We start from the raw sequence: 12,282 nt of genomic DNA on the forward strand, positions 1-12,282 counted from the left end.
CAAATGAAAGGTTTATTGTTGGTAGATAGTGATTTCACAATGCCAAAGAACCAGGGATAAAATGCAATCAAACCCATGTTTATGAACCAGAAAGTCAGGAGCCTATGCTGTGTTCCCCATTTCACTCTTCTTTGCTTGTCTCTAGGCACTTCCTCTAATCTCCTTTCCCTGTGGACAAGCTTCCTCTGCTTACTCATTTACACATAGCCCAACATGGTCATAAAAGTCAACTCTACATATTGAATTTTTCCCTTTAAGCCAATGCCAGTTCTGATTGGTTTGGATGTTCTCTCTCTCTCTCTCTCTCTCTCTCTCTCTTTTAAATTTTTAATGTTTATTTATTTTTGAGACAGAGAGAGACAGAGCATGAATGGGGGAGGGTCAGAGGCAGAGGGAGACACAGAATCCAAAACAGGCTCCAGGCTCTGCGCTGTCAGCATAGAGCCCGACGCAGGGCTCAAACCCATGAACTGTGAGATCATGACCTGAGCCGAAGTCGGATGCCCAACCGACTGAGCCACCCAGGCGGCCCAAGGATGTTCTCTCTTTAAGGACTACAAAAGTCCCCTATCTTCCATGGTCTTTGAGCTATTTATGCACACATTTCCAGACTTCAAATAACTCCTAGCTTACTTGAGTATGAACTGTTTGGATTGGGGATAGCAACCTTGTTCATGAACCATAACTTAGGTGTAACCTCCAAGAGTGCACTCTATCCCATGGGTTAGCGGAAAGTGTTGAGACACAAAGAGAAAATTTGTTGAGACACAGGAGAAAAATTTGGTAAGAGGGAGAATAAGTGCTTTTAAAATTTATTGGTTAAGCTTAGGACAAGCTATCACCCATGATCTTTCTCTTTATTTTATATTCTATTGAAATAATTTCTCATTAGATGTTTGGAACCAAATGTGTCAGTAGTAACTTTAGACTTTGGTATATGTAGACAGAATTATTGTGGACCCTGGACCTATAATTAAAAGCAAACAAACAAACTTTGTTTTATCATACCAACTGTGGCTACTTACCTAAGGATTTACCTAAGCATATGTCACTGACAATTCTCAAAGGTATGGAAATTAATTGGAAGAATGCCAGTGTATAACGGGAACATCATAAGCTCTCTTCCATGCTCAGATAAATCTAAAATGCAGAGATGTTTTCCTAATCCCTGTACTAATAGATGACATTGTCTTCATGGATTTATGATAATTTACATGGCAGGAAGCATTAGAGATAATTAAATATTTTGTATCTATTTTATCTACATGTTGCAATTAATTTCTGCTTACTTGCATGTGCGTATCTCTACAGCAGTAGCAGCATCTGCTTTTACTCATTTTCCTTGCAGTTCCAGGATACAACAAATATGGATTATCCAATTCTAGACTGACATGCTTTTGAAAAGAATACATTTGCAGCTCACGGAGTAATGCCTTGGGCTAAATATAGGAAGGGGATTTTCTGACAAAAGAACATCATTGATATCTCTTACGGAAATGTTAATATCAGTTTACCCTAACAAAACCTATAAATGGCACCCCAAGGCATACCTTGCACTTATTTATGTGTTTCCATAAAGAGAAAAAGAGAATGGCCCTACCAAGCAACAAGAACATTGCAATTAAATATATATTCCATAAATATTTCTTCTTTCCTATGTCCTGAAAAGTGGTGCATAGACCTACTGATTAGGAAGCTATTGACCTGTGCTATGGTCTGAATGTTTGTGTCCCTCCAAAATTTATATTTTGAAATCATACCCCCAAGATGTTGGTATTAGATGGTGGGGTCTTGGGAGTTGATTTGATCATGAAGGTGAAGTCCTCATGATTAGGATTAATGCCCTAATAAAAGAGACCTGGAGAGCTAATTTGCCCCACCTGCCAAGTGCAGTTATAGAGAAAAGAGAGCCATCCAAGAGGAAGCAGTCTCTCAATAGACATTAAGTCTTCTGGCTCCATGATCTTGGACTTCCCAGCCTCCAAAATTGTGAGAAATGAGTATTTGCTGTTTATAAGCCACCGAGTTTTAGTATTTTTGTTATAGTAGCCTTAATGGACAAAAATAACATGGGATTTTTGATAATTTGGTTGTGATGGTCTAAGTATTGCTTTCTAAATGGTGATGGTGAAAATTTTCAAATAGTAAAAGTAAATTTTATGAGTTGTTTTTATGTTTGCTCAGCAACTAAAATAGGAGTAGTTGTCATTTAATAATTATTTATTTTTGTTTATTTCTTTTAATTTTTTTAACATTTATTTATTGATTTAGAGAGAAAGGGGGGGGGGGCGGGGAGGAGGGGCAGAGAGAGAGGGAGACACAGAATCTGAAGCAGGCTCCAGTCTCTGAGTTGTCAGTACAGAGCCTGATGCCGGACTTGAACTCATGAACTGCAGGATCATGACCTGAGCCGAAGTCGGATGCTCAACCGACTGAGCCACCCAGGTGCCCCTTAACAATTATTTCATAACTGATGAATGAATGAAAGCAAAGGGAAATTAAGGAGACATTGACTTTATATAATTATTTTCAAACTCTGCTTCACGTGTACAATGGAAGAACCCTTATTTTAAAAGGCAACCTCTGAGCAATCTACATCCTCATCATACCTGATCTTTATTTAAGTGTAGCTTATCTTCTATTCCTCAGTCTTCTTGCCTAGATAAATAATAGGCTTTATTCCCATTCTTAATGTACATTTTCAGTTTCCAAGATTGTGGTGGATATGGACACTAATTATAGCCCAAGCAGTCTCTCGTCTCTCCATCTCTTACAAGGCTCAGCAATTGCCTTAATCAAATTGGGAAGGGTACAGATATTCAGAGAAGTCACCACTTCCTGTGGACATCCATGTAGTTGGTTGTTATATCTGGCTTTTCTTATTCTGCTAGGAAAACTTTTGTAAGTCTGCCTTTTGTCTTTACCAATGTAGAAGAATAATCAGAGCTGAATAGTAGTTCAGGTGGTGAAAACAAATTTTGTATAGAACTATTGTAATTGGGGGAAAAAGACCTCAGTATAGAAGTGGACTCAATGGCAAATACAACATGGACAAATGGGAAGTTAGAGCCAAGGAGTAGAGCAGGGTTTGGTGGATGGAAAATGAGTAACAGGAAACATTACGGATTAGAGGGGATTCTGGCTAAACCCACCTAACAGGATTCTTGTTGAAGGCAGGCCAGAATCATCAGACCTAGGGGGTGGTGGAGGATGAGGAACCCAATCAGATATTAAGGGTTATCATATATAGAGGAACTGACCATTCATCACTAATCTGCAAAGTAACTAATTACTAGTTAGCACCCGTGTATTTAATCAAACAAATTTTTATTAAGCAACTATTGTATTTATTTCTTAATCACTTAATGATATTTTACTGAACAGCTGTTATCTGCTAGGCATATTTCTAGATGCTAGGTATAAAGCAATAAACAGAACACAGGCTGTACTCGATGGATTTGGCTTTCTAGTTGGAAAGAAACAAAGTGTAAACAAAGCAAGTAAGCATAATATATAGTATTTGGTTGGAGTTAGATTCTATAGAGAAAAATGAAACAGAGGAAGGGGATAGAAAATCTGAGTGGGTAAAGGTATTACCGTATTAGTAAGGGCATCCAGGGTTTCACTGAGAAGGCAGCATTTGGATAAAGACCTAATGGGGACAAGAGAGATGACACTGGGTTTCCCTAGGAAAATGTGTTTCAGGAACAGACAGAAGCAACAGGAGGGTCTTAAAGTGGGGGCAGCTGACACATTGGAAGAACAGCTGTACAGCAGTCTGACTGGGACGGGGTGAGTTAACACTAGAGGTACAGGAAATGAGTGCAGAACAGCAACTGGCCAAAGGGACCAATTAGATATGTTCTTAAGGAATTTCTTTGTCTTTTATTCTTGGAAGACTGGAAAGTATTGGAAGGTTTCAAGTAGCTATGTCTCATGAACCAACTTAGGTTTTGCAGGTACAAAAACGACTGCCTCGGGTTGGTAATTGGGAGCTCAGATTATAACGTGTTAACTTTGAATGCCTATTTAATATTGAATAGAGGCGTAAAGTAATCAGTAGAAGGGAAGAGTTAAAAAAGACTCTGGAGTTTATGGGAGACATGTAGGTAGAGATACATACCTGGAAGTCACCAGAATAGACATGGTTTGAAAAGACATAAGACTAAAGGAGATCTTCAAGAAAGCAGTATGGAATGAAAGGAGCTCACCTCCTTATATAAGATGCTCCAATATTTAATGCTTGAGGGGAATGAGCAGGACCATGTAAAGGAGACAGACTAAGAAAGAAAAGCTAGAGAGATGCCAAAAGAATATGGTATCCTTGGAACTAGTGAGGAACTATGGATTCAAGCAGGAGAGAATGACCAAGTATAACATATGCAGCTGATAAGTAAGAGGAGTATACAGTACTGAACCCTGGATTTAGCAATGTAGAAGTTATTACTGATCTTGATAAGGGACCTTGATGGAATGGTGGTGGTCACAGCCTGATGGAAGGTTGTCCAACAGAGATCAGAGGAGAAGAATTGGAAACAGTGTTCTGAAAACTTTTTAAAAGAATTGTGTTTTAATAGGCAAAAAAAAAAAAAAAATGAGGTAGTCGCTGGAAGCAAAAATAGGATTACTAGAGGGCCTGGGATTGTGTTATGTTCTGGAAATCTGGAAATAAAAGATATATAAAGTGCAGAGCTGTTCTCAGTGAACAAAGGGCTTTAACACCTAGTTGCAGTCCAGGAGAAAGTCCAGGAGACATTGTTTAGATAATGTAATCTGTTCAAGTATGGAGTAAAAATATCCACCAACCTTTGTCCAACATGAATGGACCAACTGACATGGGAAATCAGAGAAAGATGACCTGAGTCACTTCCAAAGACATCACAGAAGAGGTAAAGCAGGAGCTAAGTGCTGACATTTCAGCCCATGTGAACAAATGGAGATAATAGTTGTACTGGTGTTTTATTCTCAAATTATCATAAGACACTGGAATGTGTATCACTTTGACAAATCCTAGAAGACAGTGATCATTTCTCTTTCTCTCAACTGTTTCTGCAAATTTCCCAATGCATTCACCTGGGCCCAGCATATGTCATTCCACCGGACAGATTGCAGACATGGCAGCCACAGGCACTGAACACTGTCGCACTGAGCCAGTTCCTAATGAGGAGATGCCAGCTCTCTCCGGTGAGCCAGGTCTAGGATCACAGACTGAAACCAGTGCTTGAAGTTAATCTTAGAGTCATTAACTCTTCTACTTACCCCAATGTGAGTTAAAAGATTTCTGATAAACTGACTTCGCAGACGTTATATTAAATCATTTGACCAGTTTAACAGCTATCCTTCCACATTGCCCAATTCCTACATTAGCAGAATAACTGCTTCCAAGAGACTGACAGGGAGAATTAACTTCTTGTCACAAGACATGCCACCAATTAGAAAACACACTGCCGCTTGGATGTGCTGGCTGTAGGGATCGCTTATTGTGACATATCCTGAGATTAAGATGTGGATTGTCACATACGATGATTTTTAAAAAGTTTACCAGCTGGCCTTGGCATAGGTGGAATATTGCCTGTCTGGAATGTATGAGTTGAGTGGCACTGGTTCACTTACTTGTCCCCATTTGCTCCCTCCCATCGATAGCTTGAAATGATCATCATGCATTTTATCTCTGAAGAGTCCCATAATTTACTTGGTTAAGTCTTATGTGCATAGCATCATATCTTTGCCACCGTTGGGCATGAATGGATTAAGTACATTAACATGAAAATCAAAAAGGACTCAAACCCGGTGGCATTTACTGGGTAGTGATGATGAGATCCACATATAAAGCAAGAACCTTGTCGGGCAGTTTTAGTGCTTCCAGTTCACTATATGGTTGGAAACAACACTGACTTAAAACCTACAGGAGTTTATAAGGTGGCAGGAGACACTGTATGTATAAGGCATACAGATTTCTATCACCCCTGAATTGACATCGCAGGAACCACAAGTCAAAACCACTGGAATAATGGCAGCAAACTGATGATAAGGGATCAAATTAATTAAAAGGGTCCACCTGCTAGAGGTATTGCTACCTTTATGCCAACTATGTATGAAGATGAATATTTTCAGATGGGAAACCTCTGCTTCATGAAAGCTTTCCTCATTCGCTCATCTCCTTTGCAATATTTGATTTTTACATACAGGAGCAAAATAAAACAAACAAGAATTTGAGGAACATGTTTCTGAGACAAAGGAAGGTCAATAGGCCTCTATTTCATCTAAATTCCCAGACTGGATTGAGGCTTTAAAAGAAAGACCTTATTCTGGGCTTCCTAGGGCAGCTGTTTAACACTTGTTCTGCTATTTTGTTTAGTTCTTACAAAGCTTAGATTGTTGGGCCATAACTACTTCTCAGAGTGCCAGTGGCCACCTGTATAAAGGAGCTTCCAGAGTCCTTTGGGCATTCAGTGAGACAAGTAAAGCAATCATCCACAGAGGGGCATGGAGAGACTAGTGCTGTGAATTCTCAGTGCAACCTGCTTTTCCTTTCTATTACTGATTGGAGAAATACTGAAAACCATACTATTACTTACAACTTAGATGGCTTAATTTCTGGTTACGATTGTGATCGAATTACTCCCCTTCACAAAGCAGTAAATTTGGTCTTGTTATCCTCATTTTATAAAAGGAAAAACTGCAGTTGAATGATAAAGAAACATTTTTGATGCCTGGAGAATAAATTAACTTGTAAATGACAATTGTGTTTCTGCCCTAGTTTCTGTCTTTAATGAACAAGAAAAAGAAGACAACTATTTAAGAATATTGGATACCTTGGGGACCTTGCGTCCTCCTTTTTGTGTGATTAATGCCTCCCAGATTCCTTTTTTTTGGACAATGGTGAGTCCTCCAGCAAAATATCTGTAGTGAGGCAGCCCTCCAGGCTGCTACAACATTTAAGTAGTAATTATTGCCTATTTCTTAAGGGAGGTTCTCTTTGTCAAGGTAAGAAAAATAAGAGTTATATTAAGGTGTAAAACAGAAATATCTAAGCAAACAGCAAATTGTTATCTTGCAGTATCTTTTCCTTGTCATACAATTCACATGAAGAAAACCTCTCCTCTCTTTTTGACTCTCCTTCTTTTTGACTTGGCTCTTGTTCTCCAGTGCTGCTATTGTACACATGACGGTACTATCTTGTTTGATGACTTTTTAAAAAATTAAGGTAATACAGTTTCTAAACACTAAGCGTGTATAATCTAAATCATACAGCACTGGTGTGAAGAAAGAAACAGGAAAACAGAGACCAAGATTCTGAGAAGGAAGGGATGGAGGAAGAATGGAAGGAAGGGAGGGAGGGAGGGAGGAAGAGAGTAAGGAAGTATGCAGAAAGGCAGGAAAGAGAGAGAGAAAGAGGAAAGGAGAGAGGGAGGAAGGGGAGAAGGAAGGAATGAGGGGAAAAAAAGAAGGGAAGGAAGAAAAAAGAAAGGGAGAGAAAAGTAAAGAAAAAGAAGAAGAGAAAAGTGAAAAAAGAAAAATAAGAGAAAGACAATGAGAAGTTCAATGACAAAGTAAAGCCACAGCTGAACTGATTTGACCTATCAGTCGAACTAAGAGTCATGCTCAGCTAGGAACAGTGTATTACTTACATAGGCACTGAAAACAAGAATAAGGGAAATGTGCTTCTTCTGCTCCTCCACCCACGCCCCAAAAAGACCACATGAAATCAAAGTCTACTGCCACACAGATTGTAGGCCATGCCCATGAGTTGAAGGGCCAAATGCAAAATGTAGGTAAGTGGCTTTACATTCTGTAGCTCTATTATTAAGGGAGTGCAGTAGAAAGAACCTTGGAGGTGATAAGCCACTGTCTTGTGGGACAGCCTCGAAGGAAAATTAGGAGGGCAGGTGGGAGGCGGTGTCTCAGCAGCTCCTTACAGCCACCCTTCTCTGTGACCCATGGGTTCTCCTCTGACACAGATAAGCTACGGTTCAGGCCTTTGCCTACAGGCGTAGGTACAAAATCACTAGGATGCTCCCAGGGCCTGTTGTTCCCCTACAAGAATCAGGATTGTGAAAATCTTACTTTGGTGATTGAAACCTATAGACTGAGGGTACAGATCTATCACCTTCTCCATATTTATCGGCTTTCATTCATTCAATAAAAAAATATTGAATAACTTACAGAACACATACTCTCTGCCAGGCATGGGGCTTGATATTGGAAAAATAAAAATAAGCGAGATAGGTTACCCTTCATCAGGAAGATGGGGGAGGGGGGCAGTTAAGGAAGATGGTCTTGAAACTGTATGTAATAATGCCACGACAGAACTGTGTTCTGGGACCAGAGGGGCCACAGTGCAAGTCAGTTACTTCGTGGGAGAAAGGTTCATGATCAAGGCAACACATGTTATTTAAATTTCGAAAGGTGAATATTGTGCTCTAGTTCGAAAAGGGAACTAGGAGCAAAACCTCAGACAAAGTTACCTGTGGAATAAAAGACACACGGGCATAAATCAAAGAATTCTGAGTAGTTCAATGTGACTGAAATTTCAAATGTTTGACAAGGAGGGACAGTATAGACAGAGAGAAGACAGCGGGGCAAGGGAGCATAGAGCCAGTGTTCAGTTATCATAATCCTTGTATGCCATTGCTTTTTAGGCTTTTATTGCCAAGGCTTTAAGGTGTTCTGAAAGGTACTGAATTGAGGGCTGACAACGGCATAGTTTGTACACCATTGGTCATGGTGGGGAGAATGGTTCAGAGAAGAGTTCCCCCAGGGTCCAAAAGTACGTTAGGAAATTTTAAATGAGGTCCAAATGGAAATTATGAGAAATCCAGTTTTAAAAGGGAGAGACTGGGGCGCCTGGGTGGCTCAGTCAGTTAAGTGTTAGACTCGGTTTCGGCTCAGGTCATGATCTCAAGCTTTAGTGAGTTTCAGTGCTGTGTGAGGTTCTGCACTCAGTGCTGAGCCAGTTTGGGATTCTCTGTCTCCCTCTCTCTCTGATCCTCCCCCACTCATAATGTCTCTGTCTCTCTCAAAATAAATAAATAAACTTTAAAAAAATAAAAAAAATAAAAGGGAGGGACTGCAAGCTGAATGTGAACTTCAGAAAGGGTCAGGTTGGAGAACATTGTAATTCACCTGGAGGAAAACACTCTTCTCTTTTTGACTTCTACAGCTTGGGACTTGTTTTAATAAAATTGCTATTGAAATTAACAGTTTAATTTACTTTTCCATTTATGAGATAAGTGCTCATGTAATATAGTGCCATAGTGACACTCGTTTGCTTTGGATTTAATTTACATTGACGGCCTATTTGCCTGTTTTTACGGGAACTGAATTAGGTTGTCCATGTATAATACACAGTAAGTTTAATGAGGTTCAGACCTGTCTCCCAAAGCTACCAGTGGGTAAAAAGTGTTTCACTTGGGAAATTAGAATCTCTGTTGCCACCTTCATTAATCTGCAGAGGGGGAATTTGCTCTCTTTTGTGTTACATATCTATAACAAGTGGAAACAGGATGATAAATAGTGATCTATCAGTTCCCAAAACAATTTGCACTAAATCACTTATGATTGCTTCCCACTTCTAGTTGCTTCACATGGAGTACAAAGCAAATGCCCACACACATTACAGTCCTCGGGGTCTTTTTCACAAATACAAAGGTTTTTTGGTAACTATTTCACATAAACGGACGTGGAAAGATAAATCCTGAAAGCCAAGGAAAACACTCTCGGACAGTTCGTTGTTTGGTAAAGAGAAAGCAAGCATGATCTGCACACCTAATAAAGAAAGGTTCTTCATTAATGCTCCTGATCCTTCTATCACTTCATACATTTTAAGTCACTCTCACATACTCTGTCCCAGGGGAATCTCATGAAGGCCCTATAACATAGTTCAGCCAAGCCATCTAGGAGAGGTTCAGAGATTTGTCTAAGCACGGCGCCTTCAGGAACATATTCCGTTACAGGCTCTCAATGTTTATGTGAAATTGAAGGAACTACACAGTGAAAAAGGCGTAAGTGGCTATTCTCTTACACAGAACCGAAAGTCTAATTATAAAGAATTATATTCCACTAAACAGGAAGACCCCTATGGCATCTAGGTATATGAAACAGTAAGCTCGACTTTGAGCCCCGGCGTTTCCTGCAAGCAAACTGTCTTACCCTTGCAATCCAGCAGGAGACAGATAATTAATCATGGTTGTATAAGTTTGTCTGCAAAAAGCATCTAGAAGGCAACTAAGAAAGCTGGAAGCAATAGGCTGCTGGCAATTGGTGAAATAAGATTTGTTTGCATTTTGCTAACCCCATCTGTATTTGTCCCCTGAGCTGTGGAAGGGAAAGTTTCTTCTTGGGCTGGAGTCTCTTGCATTTTATATTTTTCACAGCAGAACCTGGCAAAGGGCCATTTAGACAAAATGCTTGTTCACATTAGAACGAGACAGTCTTACATGCCCAACATTTATCAGACATGGTGCAAGGTAGTTTGCATTCTTTGATTCATGATTCCCTCTAGAAAGTGTTTTATGCCCCCAGTTTGAGGTGAGAAAATTGGGGATTCAATCATTGAAAGCTTGACGTCCAAATTCACCTCCTACAAGCTTCCGAAGTGAAGAGAATGGGATTCACCTTCAGACATAAAGCCTCCAAGTCTGTTATTTTTTCCAAAATGTGTCCTTCATTCCCAGTTAAAATTAATGAAAGTGGGCATATTTGTAATGGCGAGATGTAAAGAGTTAATAAGATACAGGGCTAGTGTTAGCAGGCATGCCAGTAACGGTCACAATCTGTGCAGATCTGGCTGGCAAGGCCAGGAACGAGTGCTGGCACGCCCCGTGACCTTCGTATACTGCTAGCGTTGCTTCAGAGCGTGGCCCTCTGCTAGCAGTCTTCACGCCCGGAAGATCTTTCTGAACCAGTGGAAATTACATGCCGTTTCTTTACATGCCAGATGTGAGCTTGGATAGCCACAAGTTTTTGCCTCAGAGTCGCTCACCTTAGTGCAAATATCAAAAATAGATATAAAAAATCTGCAAAGCCCAAATATCTTATTTCCAAACTTAAAGAAAAACTTTCATTTGAATATTGTTGAGCATATGAGTATTTTCTACCAGTTTGTAGTTTGATTTTTCACCTTTTTAAACTGTCGTTTTTAAAATAGTTTTAACAATCTTTTTTCCCCTTTATATATTTTATTGATTTTTATTCAAGTATAATTAACATACAAAATTGTATTAGTCTCAGGTGTACAGTATAACGATGCAACAGTCCTGCACATTTTTCAGGGCTCATCAAGTAAGTGTACTCTTAGTCCCCCCACCCAACTCCCCTCTGGCAACCACCAATTTGTTCTCTGTATTTAAGAGTTTGTGGGTTTTTATTGTTTGTTTTTTTCTTTGTTTACTCCTTTGTTTTGTTTCTTAAACTCCCACATATAAGTGAAATCATATGGTACGTGTCTTTCTCGGTCTTATTTTACTTAGCATAATACCTTCTAGGTTCTTCCATGTTGTTGCAAACGGCAAGATTTCATTCTTTTTCATGCCTGAGTAACATTCCATTATACACACACACACACACACACACACACATATATATATAATTTATGTATATATATATTATATATGTTACATATGTATAGTATATTATATATATAATATATAATATATAATATATAATATATAATATATAATATATATAATATTTAATATATAATATATAATATATAATATATAATATATAATATATATAATATTTAATATATAATATATAATATATATGCTTTATATATATATAAAACATTCCATTGTGTGTGTGTATATATATATATATATATATATATATATATCATTGTGTATGTATATATGCTTTATAGATAAAGAAGATATATATATGCGCCTCATCTTCTTTATCCATTCATCTATTGATGAACATTTAGGTTGCTTTCATAATTTGGCTATTGTAAATAATGCTGCAATAAACATAGGGATGTATGTATCTTTATGAATTAGAGTTCATTTTCTTTGAGTGGATACCAGTAGTAAAATTACTAGATCATATGGTAATCTTATTTTTAATTTTTTGAGGAATTTTCATACTGTTTTCCACAGTTGCTGTACCAATTTGCTTTCCCACCAAAGTGCACAAGTGTTCCTTTTTTTCCATATCCTTCCCAGTACTTATTATTTCTTTTATTTTTGATCTTCGTCATTCTGACAGTTGTGAGGTGATACCTCATTGTGGTTTTGATTTGCATTTCCCTAATGATTGGTGATGTTGAGCATCTTTTCACGT

The sequence above is a fragment of the Neofelis nebulosa genome, chromosome 2 (assembly GCF_028018385.1).
Source record: "Neofelis nebulosa isolate mNeoNeb1 chromosome 2, mNeoNeb1.pri, whole genome shotgun sequence".
NCBI classification, from domain to species: Eukaryota; Metazoa; Chordata; class Mammalia; order Carnivora; family Felidae; genus Neofelis; species Neofelis nebulosa.